This window comes from Saccostrea echinata, unplaced genomic scaffold, assembly GCF_033153115.1.
Source record: "Saccostrea echinata isolate AGI-Se365-2 ecotype Australia unplaced genomic scaffold, CSIRO_AGI_Sech_v1 ptg000033l, whole genome shotgun sequence".
Lineage (NCBI taxonomy): Eukaryota > Metazoa > Mollusca > Bivalvia > Ostreida > Ostreidae > Saccostrea > Saccostrea echinata.
This window is the reverse complement of record NW_026889782.1, coordinates 22,174,590-22,190,149: the sequence shown is the minus strand read 5'-3', so window position 1 is coordinate 22,190,149 and position 15,560 is coordinate 22,174,590.

Genomic DNA, 15,560 nt, shown 5'->3' with positions numbered 1-15,560 from the left:
TGTTGATTTAAAGTCTATTTAAAGTCCCAATATATGTATATAAAGTTTATTTGAAGTCCCAATATATAACTATATATATATATATACATATACATATATATATATATATATATATATATATATATATATATATATATATATATATATATATATATATAAACATTAATATAAAAGACAATTTTTTGTGTAAATGCAACATCTGGTTAACGTCTTTTGGACTGTTGGTTTATTTAATGAAACATGAAAAATACGACATTACTCGTATATTCACACTTGCTTGATGAAGGAAAATTGTTTTTAGCTCACCTGAGCTGAAAGCTCAAGTGAGCTTTTCAGATCACCCGTTGTCCGTCCGTCCGTCTGGAAACTTCTCACATTTTCAATTTTTTTTCAAGAACCACTAGACTAATTTTAACCAAACTTGGTACAAAGCAGCCTTAGGTAAAGGGGATTGTAAATTGTTAAAATGAGGGGCCAAATCCCCTTCAAAGGGGAGATAATCAAGAAAAGACAAAAATTGGGTGGGGTCATTAAAAAATCTTCTTCTCATGAACCACTGGGCCAGTAAAGCTGTAACTTATGTGGAAGCATCCTGGGGTAGTGTAGATTCTAAATTTTCAAATCATGACCCTCGGGGGTAGGGCGGGGCCATTATAGGGAATCAAAGTTTTACATTGAAATATGCAGAAAAAATCTTTAAAAATCATCTTCTCAAGAACCACTGGGCCAGAAAAGCTGAAACTTATGTGGAAGTATCCTGGGGTAGTGTAGATTCTAATTGTTCAAATCATGACTACTGGCGGTAGAGCGGGGCCACAATAAGTACTACAAAGGGGGGGGGGTTGATCAGGTGAAAAACAGCAAGGCCAAAGTTACTCAGATGAGAGTTGTGGCCCATGGGCCTCTTGTTATAGTCTATAGTCGTTTTGATGATTTCTGCAAGCAAAACAAAACGCTCAATAAATTCTTTTTACAGATATTGTGTTTTTTCAGTAAAGGATTTTCTTACTTTCAAATTAAACGAGCCGGATATCAAATAGTAAAAAAAATATGCACCCGTTTGTATGGCTGTAATTTTCATCCGAATGACGATCAAGTTTTTTTTTTAAGAAACAAACTAAGATTGTAGATTTACATCCCATCGGATAATTTTATTTTTCACTACTATACAGACGTCACCGTATGCTGGTGAAGGGCTTCAAATTTAGACCTATAATTAGCAGGCAGGGCCATTGAGCAGATAGAGTTCCTGTCGTGCAAACACCTTCCGTGAAAAGGGATCTCGTTTTTAGCTCTACTGGTCAGAGACCAGAAGAGCTTATGCGGTAGTAAGGTGTCTTTCGTCCGTACGTCCGTCTGTCTGCCTGTCTGTCTGTCCGTCTGTAAACAATTTTTCAAAACGCTACTTCTGCTACAGTTTTAGTATGATTTCAATATAACTTGGCACAGTAGTAGACTACACTAAGATACATAATTCTGTGTATCGGTTTTTGATTTCAATGAACGGAGTCGGTATGGTTACTAAAAATATAGATTTCTGAAAAATACTTTCAAAATGCTTCTCCTCCTACAGTTTTGGTCTGATATCAGTATAACTTGGCAAACAAGTGAGCTATGCTTAGATACATAATTCTGTATATCAGTTTTTGATTTCAATGAACGGTGTTGCCATGGTTACTAAAAAAAGACATTTTTGTAAAAAAAAATTCAAAACGCTACTCCTCCTACAGATTTGGTCTGGTTTCAATATACAAGTAGACTACACTAAGATACATAATTCTGTGTATTGGTTTTTGATTTCAATGAATGATGTTGCAATGGTTATTAAAAAAAGAGATTTCTTGGAAATACTTTCAAAACGCCTTTCCTCCTACAGTTTGGAACTCATTTCAATATTACTTGGCACACAAGTAGCCTACACTAAGATACATAATTCTTAATATCGGTTTTTAATTTTGACGAAGGGTGTTGCCATGGTTACTAATAGAAATTTCCTTGAAATACTCTAAAAATGCTAATCCTCCTACAGTTTTCGTCTGATTTTAGTATAACTTGGCACACATACTCTACACTAAGATACATAATTCCCTGTACCAGTTTTGGGTTTCAATGAACAGCGTTGTCATGGTTACTAAAAAAAGAAATTTTGTTGAAATACTTTCAAAATGCTACTCCTCCTACACTTTTTGTCTGATTTCAGTATAATTTGGCATACAAGTAGACTACACTGAGATACATAATTGTCTTTATTGTGTTTTGATTTTGTTGAATGATGCTGCTTTGGTTTCTTAAATCGAAAATTCTGTAAAATTGTTTTAAAAGCTACTCCTCCTACAGTTTTAGTCTGATTGCAATAAATCTTGCCACAAAAAGAGACTAAACCAAGGATCATTATTCTATTTATTACTGTTGCAAAGTTTCAAGTCCAAGTCTACTTTATCTTCCTTTATAAGTACAACCAGTAGAGCTACATCCTCGTCAGAGACTTCTGGCTAAGGTCTCCTCCGAAAGAACCATGGCTTTCACTTCTAACGCTGGGCGCTTGGCGAAAAAACAGTCACTACCTATACGAGGGTTGATCCAAAAGTAATGTAGCAATCGCTGTATAAAAACTTTCAAAATCAAATGTTATCAGTAAGATTTGACATACTAATACCCTTATCTATTTTGATTTTTGCCTTTATAGAGGGTGCTGCTGTTCTTTGTTATTTTTCCTAAAGTTGTAGCAGTTTAAAAGGAAAAAAAAATAAGTAACAGAAAACGGTCTTAAATTTGTTCAGATACAACGGTATATACAGCACAATGTAGAACAATATTTAGAAACTGCATATCGACTTCCAATTTGCCATTAAATAAAGTGTAAATTAGTCACATAGCAAAAAAAGTCTTGTTTTCTGTTTTTCGAATAGGGAATCCGCATTGTTCTGAAAAATTGCCTCCTTCAAACAGAATGAATTTGATATACGCATAAAGAGACAGGATCTTTCTTCAAACTGTCATTTCCGATTTTTGCAGAATTGTTTTTAGCTTTCAACTCAAGTGAGCTTTTCTGATCACCAGTCGTCCGTCCGTCTGTAAACTTTTCACATTTTCAACTTCTTCTCAAGAACCACTGGGCCAATTTTAACCAAAATTGGTACAAAACATCCTTAAATTTTTTAAAATTGTTAAAATAAAGGGCCAAGCCTCCTTCCAAGGCGAGATAATGCAGAAAAGACAAAAATAGGGTGGGGTCATCAAAAAATCTTTTTCTCAAGAACCACTTGGCCAGAAAAGCTGAAACTTATGTGGAAGCATCCTGGGGTAGTGTAAATTCTAAATTATACAAGTCATGGCCCCCGGGGGTAGGGCGGGGCCACAAGAGGGAATCCAAGTTTAACATTGAAATATGTAGAAAATATCTTTAAAAAAATCTTCTCAAGAACCCCTGGGTCAGAAAAGCTGAAACTTACATGGAAGCATCATGGGGTTGTGTAGATTCTAAATTGTTCAAAACATTAACCCCGGGGGTAGAGCGGGGCCACAAGAGGGAATCCAAGTCTTCATTGAAATATATAAGAAGAATCTTCTCCCAAGAACCATTCGACCAGAAAAGCTGAAACTTTAGTTTAAGTATCCTCCTGGGGTTGTGTAGATTCTAAATTATTCAAATCATGACCCCTGGGGGTAGGGCGGGGCCACAATAGGTATTACAAGGGGGAAAATCAGGTGAAGAACAGCGGGGCCAAAGGTACTCAGGTGAGTGTTGTGGCCCATGGGCCTCTTGTTCTTGATATTGTGATCTAAAACTAATAAGACATATATTTAATCTTGTTATTTAGTGCCGATGTCTTAGAAAAGTACCACAATTTTAAGTCATTTAAGAGAAAATGCCATACCAAAATTTTATTTAATAGATCTTTAAGAAATCCCTTTTAAACTATGTTTTCAGCATTGAAAGACCGATATTAGCTTTTAATTATTTTATACGATTTTTTTGCATTTTTTCAGAGGAAATGAAAAAAAATTGAAAATTTTTTTTTTATTTGCTAATAAGATGCTTAAGGGTTAAAAATTTGCTGTTAATAAATGCATAATATGAATGTCTAATAAAATATGTTAATAAATCTGGATAGACATTTTAATTTTTACCAAAAGTACTGGTTGCTAAAAAATCTTCTCAAGAAGCACCATGTAGTTTATCACCAAACTTACACAAAAGGATTAGGATATGTTGTGGATTAAAATTTGCACGGGAAATCGCCCTGGGGCAAAGGGCGCGGTTTCAAGGTCAGTTCAAAGTTGTCAAAAAATTATATTTTATGAAAATGTTGATATTTTGCTCACTATAAGGACTAGGATCATCAAGTCTTGTCAGTTGATGCATCTAAGGACCTCACAGTGACCTATTTTTTGAACTTTGCAGGTATTCAATTTCAAAGCGTTTTAGAGGCATATTTTAGACATTCTAAGGTTTATGATCATAAAACTTTGTAAGTTGATGCATCTTAGGTCTTCAAAAAAGGTCAACTGAAAAGTAGGTCACCATGACCTACTTTTGAAATTTTTGCTCTATTTAAATATTTTGGGTACTATTTGGCTTAAAATCATCAAACTTTGTCAGATGATGCATCTTGGGTCTTTGGAGTAAGTCGACTGAAAAGTAGGTCACTGTGACCTACTTTTGAAATTTAATGGCTTTAATTAACTATTTCAGGTACTTATGCGCTTAGAATCATCAATCTTTGTCAGTTTATGCATCTTGGGTCCTCAGAATACAGGTCACCGCGACCAATGTTTGAAATTTTATGGCTATATTTAGATATATTTGGGTACTATTTGGCTTAGAATCATCAAACTTTGTCAATTGATGCATCTTGGATCCTCGGAGTAGTCTAATAAAAGGAGGTCACCGTGACCTACTTTTAAATTGATATGGCTATGATTAAATATTTCGGGTACTAATCGGCTAAGAATCATCAAACTTTGTCAGTTGATGCATCTTGGGTCCGCAGAGTTATTAGACTGAAAAGTAGGTCATCCTGACGTACTTTTAAATTTTATGGTCTTATTTAAATATAACAGGTACTAATTAAATATTAGAATCATCAAACTTTGTCAATTAATGCATCTTGGGTCTGCAGAGTTTGTCGACTGAAAAGTAGGTCACTGTGACCTATTTTTGAATTTTTATGGCTTTATTTATATATATCAGGTACTTATTGGTTTAGAATCATCAAACTTTGTCAGTTGATATATCTTGGATCCACAACGTATGTCGACTTAAATGTAGGTCATTCTGACCTATTTTGGAATTCATTGGCTATATTTAAATATTTTCGGGTACTAATTTGCTTAGAGTCATCAAACTTTGTTGGTTGGTGCATATTGGGTGCTTGGAGTACGTCGACTGAAAAGTAGGTCAGAGTGACCTGATTAAATATTTTTTCATGTACTAATTGGTTTAGAATCATCAAACTTTGTCAAAATATGTCAACTGAAAAGAAGTTCACTGTGACCCACTTTTGAATATTATGGGTATAATTAATTTTTTTAAGTATTAATTGGCTTAGAATCAACAAACTTTGTCAGTTGTTGCATCTTGGGTCCTCGGAGTACGTCAACTGAAAAGTAAGTCAACAAGATCTAATTCTGGAATTTTATGGGTTTATATACATATTTCAGATACTATTTGGCTTACAATCATCAAACTTAGTTGATGCATTTTGGGTCCTCAAAGAATGAGAACTGATAAGTAGGTCACCAAGACCTAATCTCAGGCACTAATTGGCTTAGAATCATCTTGGGTTCTTAGAGTGTTTTATCTAAAATTTAGCTCATGATGACCTACCTTTGGAATTTGAAGGCATTATCTAAATATACAGCACACTTAGAGGCTTCAAATAGAATTATAGGTTGTACAGTTTATCAGAAGAGCGATTCAAGACCCTTGGGCCTCTTGTTTTAATATTTATAAAGTATTGCAAACATCTGAATGAGATTTTAGGGCAGAGGTCAAAATAGAGATGTAAGTATATAAAGTTTTTATGAAAACTTTCGATTATTTATGATTTTTAAGCAGTTGTGACATTACTTTTGAATGAACCCTCGTATTTACGTCTTTGATTTGACGCGGCGCGGCGAACGAGAATTGAACCCGGGCCTCCCAATCACAAAGCGAACGCTTTCCACTAGGTTACCGTTACCGGTTAAATAAACAAGAGCATAATGGAATTTTTTCCCTTGCAAATAGATTAATATATGTTTATTCAGAACACAAAGGATGATTCTCTATAAGGTCATTTTCCGGCCTATATTATTCAGTTAAAAATGAGATTTTATGTAGCTATAAACATTTTATTTTATGATTCTGATGTCATATAAGTCACTTGATTTAAAAATAACAATTGGTGGTCAAGTAAGGAAAAATGAGGGTAGGTTTATGAACATCAGGTTTCTATACATGTTTCTAAATTTGAATGACAAAAAATTGTTTATTTATTTCGGAAATATATCAAATTAAAGTAATGAATACAAAGATTGTTTCATTTAAGGATTAAGATTATTTTTATGACGAAGTTTCAATTATTTTTCAGATAAAATAAGTTTTTATTATATTTCCAGGTAAAATGCTTTTGCAACATTTAAGTCATTATGTAATAGAGAAAATTTGAGAAAATATTAACTTCAAATCTGTGTCTATGCCCCTTTCTCGTGTAATGTGATAACTTCCAGTCTTTCCAGTACTTTGATTTTAGATTTTTTGGTAAAAAAGTTGACCTTTTTATGAGTAAAAATGCATGAATTATATTTCTTGTTGATTCAACAGAAACATGTGCGCTAACTGAAACTTTAGAATATGAAATACTTTACATAAGCTGATAGCCTTCATACTCATTTATTAGATTTTCGTAAAAAATGAAGCGAAAAGTTTTTTATTTATGCCATAACCACCTTTAACCAAGTTCATAATCTGGTAGACACTTTTAATGTTTTAAGAAGTTTACATGTAAATTTTGATGTTGGTTTAAGGTGGTTATGAAATGTGTACGAGTTGCCTAAAACACCCACACTCTTGAGTTTTCCAATTACCCTAATGCTAATACGGACTGATAGTACATTACTTTGTGACCTTATATCACAACAAATACCATAGGTTCATTAACCAATCAACATTTATCATTAAATTAGGTCATCAACCTACTGATTCATGTAGTTTCTTAAGGAAAAAACACTACTTGAAAATTTGAAGTCATTGTAGGCCGCAAAATGGTCTTATAGAGAATGGTCCTTTGCTTCATAAGGATTGAATTGCGTTTGTTGTCCACAAACATGATTGTCCAAACAGCACCAACTAGATCCAACCCGACACCCAAGCAGTCCCAGAAAGCAGTCTTTGGGACTGCCCTCTCAGATAGCGGGACCGCTGTGGGACTGCTCTAGAGAGCAAACCTGGCAGTCCAAGCATTCCACAGGTTTGCTTAAAAAAAGGATCGACGTATTATTACAATCAGATATTCAGAGTGACGTGCTATACTGGAATATATTTTAATTCAGGAAGCTACATGTAATACTGCGCTAAAAAAGAAACATTCATTCATATTTTTACCGCTTCGAAATAAAACATGAAATAAAATTATTCTACCATTTTCCCGTCATAGAAACAATGTGATCACCTATTCGTGTTTTTTTTTTTTATATGAATTTACTTTTAACTTACATACAAGTAGATATATTGAAAGGAATAAAAGACCCATAGTCTGAAGCTTATTTGGGAAGATTCTAATACAATTGACAAGCTCTGCATAAACCACTTAGACAGTATCTTTTTTTCCAAATATGAACTTTTACTGTTGGAAACGTTCAGCGTAAGGCCTGTTGGCTCCTCTCCTTTTTTGTTGCAATAAAGTCAAATCGTCTCATGGAAATCTATAAATTATATCTGTTACTTTAAAAAGTTGGACCTTTGGAAGTTGTTTTGCTTGTCCAACTTTTTTAAAGAATGCTGTACAATAATATTTTTGTTGTTGTTGCCCCATCCCTTTAGAAAACGATACTACGTGCCTGCGATTCATCGTAAGATGCATGTGTACTATACTTGTTTCAGGGTTAGCATGTAATTAAGGAATGTTTTTAAGTTTTGTGTGAGTTATTGGTGTGTAAATCACACAGACTTGTCACGTAGGCATATTTTATGAAGCGCGCTAGCGCTTCATGAAAAATATGCCTACGTGCAAGTCTGTGTGATTTACACACCAATAATTCACCTAAATTTAAAAACATTCCTTATATTTAAATTTTACAAGTTTAAAAGTACCAATGATGTACTCAATTTTTGAATTTCTTGCTTCCCTATATCGTTACATTTTTATTTACGTCTCTGTAGCCTCATTGTGACGTCACTCTAGCACGAGTTTCACAGTCTATATATTATATATTTCTACGCTTGAGTATGCACAAAAATTACTTTCAAATCAATTTCACAGTTGGCTAATAAGAAAAACAGCAAATGTAAATATTACGTTATAATTATCTTTCCTGGATGAATTCATGTAGCTCAAAATTACTGAAAGAAAAAAAAAGAATGATATCTATATAGATATAAACATTTTATCATGAAAAGGTCAATGTCGAATAAAAGAAAATATCTATTGTTTGTTAAGCCACAAAAAAGGATGACTGCAATTATGGACACAGTCAAGAAATATTCGACAAAATGAACTTTCAACGAGCATTTTTTTTCTTTTAATTGCAAGAATGGTCAGTATTACATAATTACATAAAAGTTGGTATTTTCAATGTGCGGATTTGTTTTCATTGGCGGGGTCATCACAATATCCCGATGATCCCACCCCATCCCCATTTTACTGACTAAATTCATAGCTCATGTTTGACTGTTGTTCTCCATTTGATGATAGTTGTACATTTGTATATATAATTATATTTATCAATATGAGACAAACATACATGCCGCCGTGGTTTATGAAAGAAAAAGAAACTTCTTCGTTCGTTTATTTTATTCAATGAAAAGCTTTGAAAGTCTAGTCAACAAAATAACACAAAAGCTGTAAACTGGGTATTTTTTTGAGTTTGTAATCTTTGTATATTTAAATTAAAACATACTGTGCTATACTTTCAATGATTTGACAATTGTTCATGGTACTATCCACTTTGTGCAATAACTACAATAGCTATATAAGGTAAACAAAGGGTTGTAATTGAAGTAGCTAGGTATAACATTTTTTCTACAGGCCTACTGGGCGACTTTGGAAAAACAGTCGATACTAAGCACCAATCTTCGTCGTAAATTATCACAAAAGCAAAGAATATAAAACTACAGAAAGTTATAGAAACACTTTTTACGTGGTTTATGAATTTGAAAGAAATAGACTATAGCAATTTCCTGTTTACTGCCATATTTATTTATAAAACTGGTTCTACATAATAAGCTTTGAATGGGTTAACAAAGATCATGTGTCATGAATTTAGATCTAAATAACAGTAGTAGGGGTATAAATTTTGTCACGTTACTTAATGTGTAGTTTATGTTTTAGACGATTGTGAATGTGTTTGCCTTGCTCTTAGATAAATAAATTATGCTATAACCCATTTTGATTAGAAATAGAAAAAACACTTTTTAGCTAGTACAGTCTTGGTGAACTTTAATTATGTCGCGTCTCAACCCTTTAAATCTTCAGTTTTTCTTTACCAACTAAGGAGCTTGGAAATGGGGTTCGGAAAAATTGGAAATTGGGTTCATTTTAGAACCATTTTTCAGTATTTGCTTTAAATTTCCATTACCAACAATAAATTAAAATCTAGGCTATTTGACATCATGGACAGTTGCTTTTTTGATTGATGTTGAACTCGTGAATCTTCTTACCTTGCCTTTGGTCAATTGAAAAATTAGTTGTTAGAAAACATTCTTATTTTACACACAAATATTCCGAGATTGACATACTAAAAGATGCTTGAGTTTCTGATTGACAATTATACGTATTTTGGTAGTTTTTGGAGATAAATTCTATCAACAAACTGTCGGAATACTAATTGCGCTACGTTATTATTAATTATTAGCAGATTTATTTTTGGATTCATATGAAAAGAAGAAGTCACTTTATGTGGACTTTTTATAAATATTGACCACGTTTTATCTATTAACAATATTCATTTTCATTTTCACGTTGATTCGATATATCTTTTAGAACTCGAAATAAAATATACCATATACCACAGACTCTGACTCGTCTGTTTCATTTTTGGGTATTTTACTAGATCCAGACGTTAATAGAAACTTAACAACAAAACTTTTTGATAAATGCGATGACTTAAACTTTTCTATCGTCAACCTCCCTTATTTATCTAGCAATTTACCATTATCACTGCATATGGAGATTATAGTTTATGTCTCCAAGTTGATTCGGTTTGCAAGAGCATGCTCTACGTACAAACAATTTCTGAAACTAGGCAAGTTATTGCCAAATAGGTTGATACAGTTACCCTATCATTAAAAACAATCTATCGTTTAATCGAATGTTGACGAACCTTTTTCATACAAATTGTTAGGTCGTTCTTTTCACACTGATTTGTCTACGGATTTTAATTTCCGTCTACCCAATCATAACTAGGATTTCATATCGTATGTGACCGGTCGACAGGGGATGCCTACTCCTCCATGGCACCTGATCCCACCGATATGTTGAAGTATGTGTTTGCTCTCCTCCCGATTTATTTTGTTTCAATGGACGTTAGATCTTGAAAGGTAGTTCATTTGTTTTGACATATAATTTTGAAGTGTTGTGACATATTCTTGAAAATCCTGCATACCTACAATGTATGAATCGTTTACCTTGACCTTATGTGTGTTTCTATGAATTAAATGGTCAGTTAGATGTAATGCAATAGACAATGAATCGCATCACAGTTACTAAATGTGTGCACCTGACATGCAATCATCTTCGTGAATATTTAAAAAAAAATTATGGTGCCCTGAATTTTGAGTTGACAGAAACATAAGCGTCACTTTATTTGTCAGGTGTCTGTCTGATAGTTGTAATTCTTTCAAGACAAATCTCAGTATTCTTAATGGGTTTAATCCAAGGTAAAGATTATGCTTAGCGGATATATGTACTAAAAGATGTGTTTAGACAATCAACTGATTCGTAGATTTTAGTTAGTTGCTTAATGAAAGGCTTTTCATGATAAACCAACATGAAACAAATAAAATGAATAGATCTTACTGAACAATCATTAACAATAGGGCGTTCTTTTCTTATAAATAACATTTTGACGATTTTAGCTGGAAACCATTGATTACGAATGTTTATCATCTTGTACAATGTTTTGTATTAAATAGTACATGAATAAATAAATAAATAAATAAATTCATTATAGCATGCATACGTTGGGACAACGTAACACACTTTGTTGGCCCAAATTTGGCAAGCAATGTTGGCACAATGTCTAAGTGCACTGTGGCCCTTTGTTGGCCCTACATGTAACCGAAAGGCCAACGTTGGGTCAATGTTGTAAAGGTACATGTTTAGGCCTATATAGTAATCATATCGCCAACATCGGACCAACGTTGGAAACGCATTCAACTTACATGGCATATGATTGGCTTTCAATCACAGAAGGACAACACAATTCCTGTATTTGTTTTAATTTCCATCATTTCAATACAATGAATTAAATCAATTTTAGAAAATCAACTTGTTCCTCTTACTAATGTTTTAGAGTATTCATGTCACTTTCATTAACATGATTAAGGAATCTTAATTATTGAATGCAATCAGCAGTGGCAAGGGATAGTTCAAATGTTTTTTTCAAGTATATTCCACATCACTATTAATAATAATCACTTCTAAATTTCTCTAGTATGGGAATCCACTATTTCAAACTTGTAGAATGTATGAATGTAAATTAATTGTGCATTTTCTCCTGTCCATATCACATTTGAATTGTCCACTCCTTTTTCCTGTCCATGCGATTGTTGTTTCTTTGTGCTATAATCCATGTCTTTCCAGAAAATACTTTTGCATCAAAGGCCATATGACACAGAGGATTTTTTCTCCATCAGTTGCTATGAATGTTAAAAATACCATATCACTAAATAAAGTATTTTTCTTACAAACAGATAACTAGTAAATATACATAAACATTTTGAATCTTATTTTTCTTATAACTTTAATAATTTCTACATTATGCGTAAGGTAATTTTTAACAAAGCATACAATTCTATCAATCATACGTAGCAATTTTACTTACATTTCTAGGGCTAAAATAATCCATTTTCTCTTTTTTGAGTAACAAAGTATGCTTTGTTCCAGTGCGGGCGTGATAAAAAAAGTGACCGCTCTGAGTTTGCAAGATCTGATTAAGATGCTCGTCTCCTAGGAAACCGGCCAGTCACCTGCTAAGCAAGTGAATTTCATCACTGATCTAATTATTTGGAGTTCTTAAACACAACACTTTAGTTTCAAGATGCTAATATAGAATCTATAACTCTATTTATTGTGTGGAATGAAAACTTCTACTTGCAGTTTTCGTACATTACTATAATCTTGAATAATGATTTAATTGCTATTTTTCATAACTTGGGTTCTGGTAGAATTTTTTCATTTCAATTTAAACCAAAATTCGATGAGTAATTAAAAAATTAACAGCCAGTTTTTGATAATAAAATTTTAATGATACCGAAATGCACCTCGGTTTGGCCAGCATTACATTCCCAGCACACAGTGACCATGTTCATGATAACATTGGGCCAACGCTTGACCAACATACTGTTACCAGCTTAAATAACCATGCATCTTTTTAATGGCTTAGCAAACATTGGACCAACAATGGCCCAACGTAATACTCCCAATTTATATGCAAATCGTCCTATAGTTTGCAGTACGACGATGGGACAACGTTGGACCAATTTGGAGAAAACGCATGCTAACACTTCCCAAACATACTGTTACCAAATAAATACAGTCCCTGAAACGTTCTACTTTCCCACTTGAACGGTGAGCGAACACTGAACAAACGCAGAGCGAACGGTGAGTGAACGATGTGTGAACGCTGAACGCAACTTGGTGAACGGTAGGTGAACGCTGAACGAACGCGGAACGCGAACGGAGCGCGAACGCAAGCGCAAAGTGAACGGTGAACGCAACGGTGAACGATTTATTCGGAATGCCTCTATTCTTTTCTATGCATTGTATCTAATCAATTGTTTTCTAATGTCAGGCGCAAAATAAATAAATAAATAAATAAGTATTCAAAAATTGTCTTAAGAAAGATGAAACATGCACATTAAGTAAAACTATTAATTAAGTTTCTTACAATATTTTCTGCACATATGTATGATGTTTAAATTCAGTTGTTTAATCACACAATTTTTATCGCTGTAAAACATTGTTATTGTTACCGAACGCTGTAGTTTAAAAAATAAAATAATTCTAGTTGTTAATATATATGTTTATTCTTATTTGATATATAAAACCATTACAAATAATGATTTCCGAAGAGGAAATTACTGACTAATAGAACGAACTACAACAGTTGTAACAACCATACATGTATTTCCGTGTTAAGGCAATTCCGTGTAAAATAATGAGGAAAAAATTAAAAAACTTTTTGCTACAGTCTGTGGACGTATTGAATGTATACACTCGTATTTAAAAAATTTAATGCAATAATTTATTTATGCTGTGTCTTTTCATTTTTTTTTTTATGAGGATTTATTAAGCAGACTTCTACACGTGTCTGTAGACAATTCCCCGAGATTAATCTCGGACAAGATTATACAAAGAAGCATCTACATTATTTGTTATGGATTAAAATTTCAGAACTTGATATTTAAGTATTACGTGTCATAGTTTTGATTAAACGGACAAATGAGAGAGAGAGCGAGAGAAATTCCGTTTTATCCCCCTCCCTTTCCGGAAATGCATGTACATGTACCTGTGTAAACAAAAATTCTTATTTTTTATTTAAATATATCTGGCAGAGAAAGTAACCTTTTTTATAAACAAATTCATTTTGTTTGACAGTCATAATCGGTTTTTATTTTCCTACTTCTAGTTCACACGAAGTCCACGTGTTTATCCTGTCAATCAAAATCATTCGACACTGTGCAGGTGTGAAAGTCTCGTCACACCAAAGGCGAAGTGCTACACTGTAGTATTTTCAAGAAGTTTTAACATGTTTTATCATTTCTAGATCTGATTCCAACTTTTCCAAAAAAGAAATAAATAAATAAAATACATTGGGCAAAAACACTTGGAATGAATTTGAAACATACTCCCTGGCCAATTTGAAATACCACCGTCGGTACGTGTATATTTTGAACTGCTATTGTTTAATGACTTTTTTCGATGCATGTTTGTTTTGAGATTGAAATTTTTGTGCTACAAAACGCATTAACCTCTTTTTAAATATTAATTAAAATATACTGGAAATGCTGACTAAGTAACCGATTTACATGTAGGTGGAAAAAGGGTGGAGGGGGTCTTAATCACGTAGAATGAATATAAAGTTATTGTGAATAAAGGAATTTTTTTTAATTATGAATTGTAATGTATTACATTTAAATAAATATTTTTTAACCACACAATCAATTTAATCGCTCCAAAGATATTTAATTAACTGGATATCCGCAGTACTATTTATAATTCTCAGAACTAGTTCTACTAATGTATTTCTATAGTAATTGGAAAAAAACGTGTTAGTAAATATATGCTTTCGTAATTTTGCTGCAGTTGGTAAATTAATTGACATGGATTATTATCTCTATTATATCGTCTTTAACATAACAAAATGTCGCAGTGCTTGAAGTACCCATACATGTATATTGCCCGTATTTAAATTTAATTTATCATCATCGTTCTACATAGGTACATACTTAAAACAACATTTATCTCCTGATTAATTTAATAAATAGCCTAATAGCTACGTTAGAATAATAATAAAACATATTGTAGATAATTTTTTCCCATGAAATAATGATCCTTTAAACACGATATGTTAATTATTAAATTTCAAATCCTGTGAATCCTTACTTACAAAAAAGATAATTCCTTTCACTTGGGAGTTCCAAATGACAGTGAAGACTGAACGATAAGTGAACGCTGAACGCAAAGTGAACGAACGGAGAACGAGCGGTGAACGCTGTGTGAACGGTGAACGCAGGCGCACGGTGAACGCATAACGCAAAACTGTGAACGGAGAGCGAACGGTGAACGCACGCTGAACGAACGGTGAGCGAACGGAAAAATGGGAAAGTAGAACGTTTCAGGGACTGTAATCAAGTTTGTTAAGGTTGCATTACAAACGTTGGGCCAACTTTAGAATCCCAACTTCCGTAGAAAATATAGCAAAAAGGAGCTGCTTAATGTTGGACCAACGTTGGGCAAACGTAAGAATCCCAACATGGTTGGCTACGAAAGAAAAGAATGACATGGTAACATTGGTCCAACGATGCCTAGCCAACGCCAACCATCGGCCTACTGTACAACCATTTACCAACGTTGGCCCAGCATAGTCATGCTATCTGGGTAATAAATAAATGATAAAAAAATTATTAACATAAA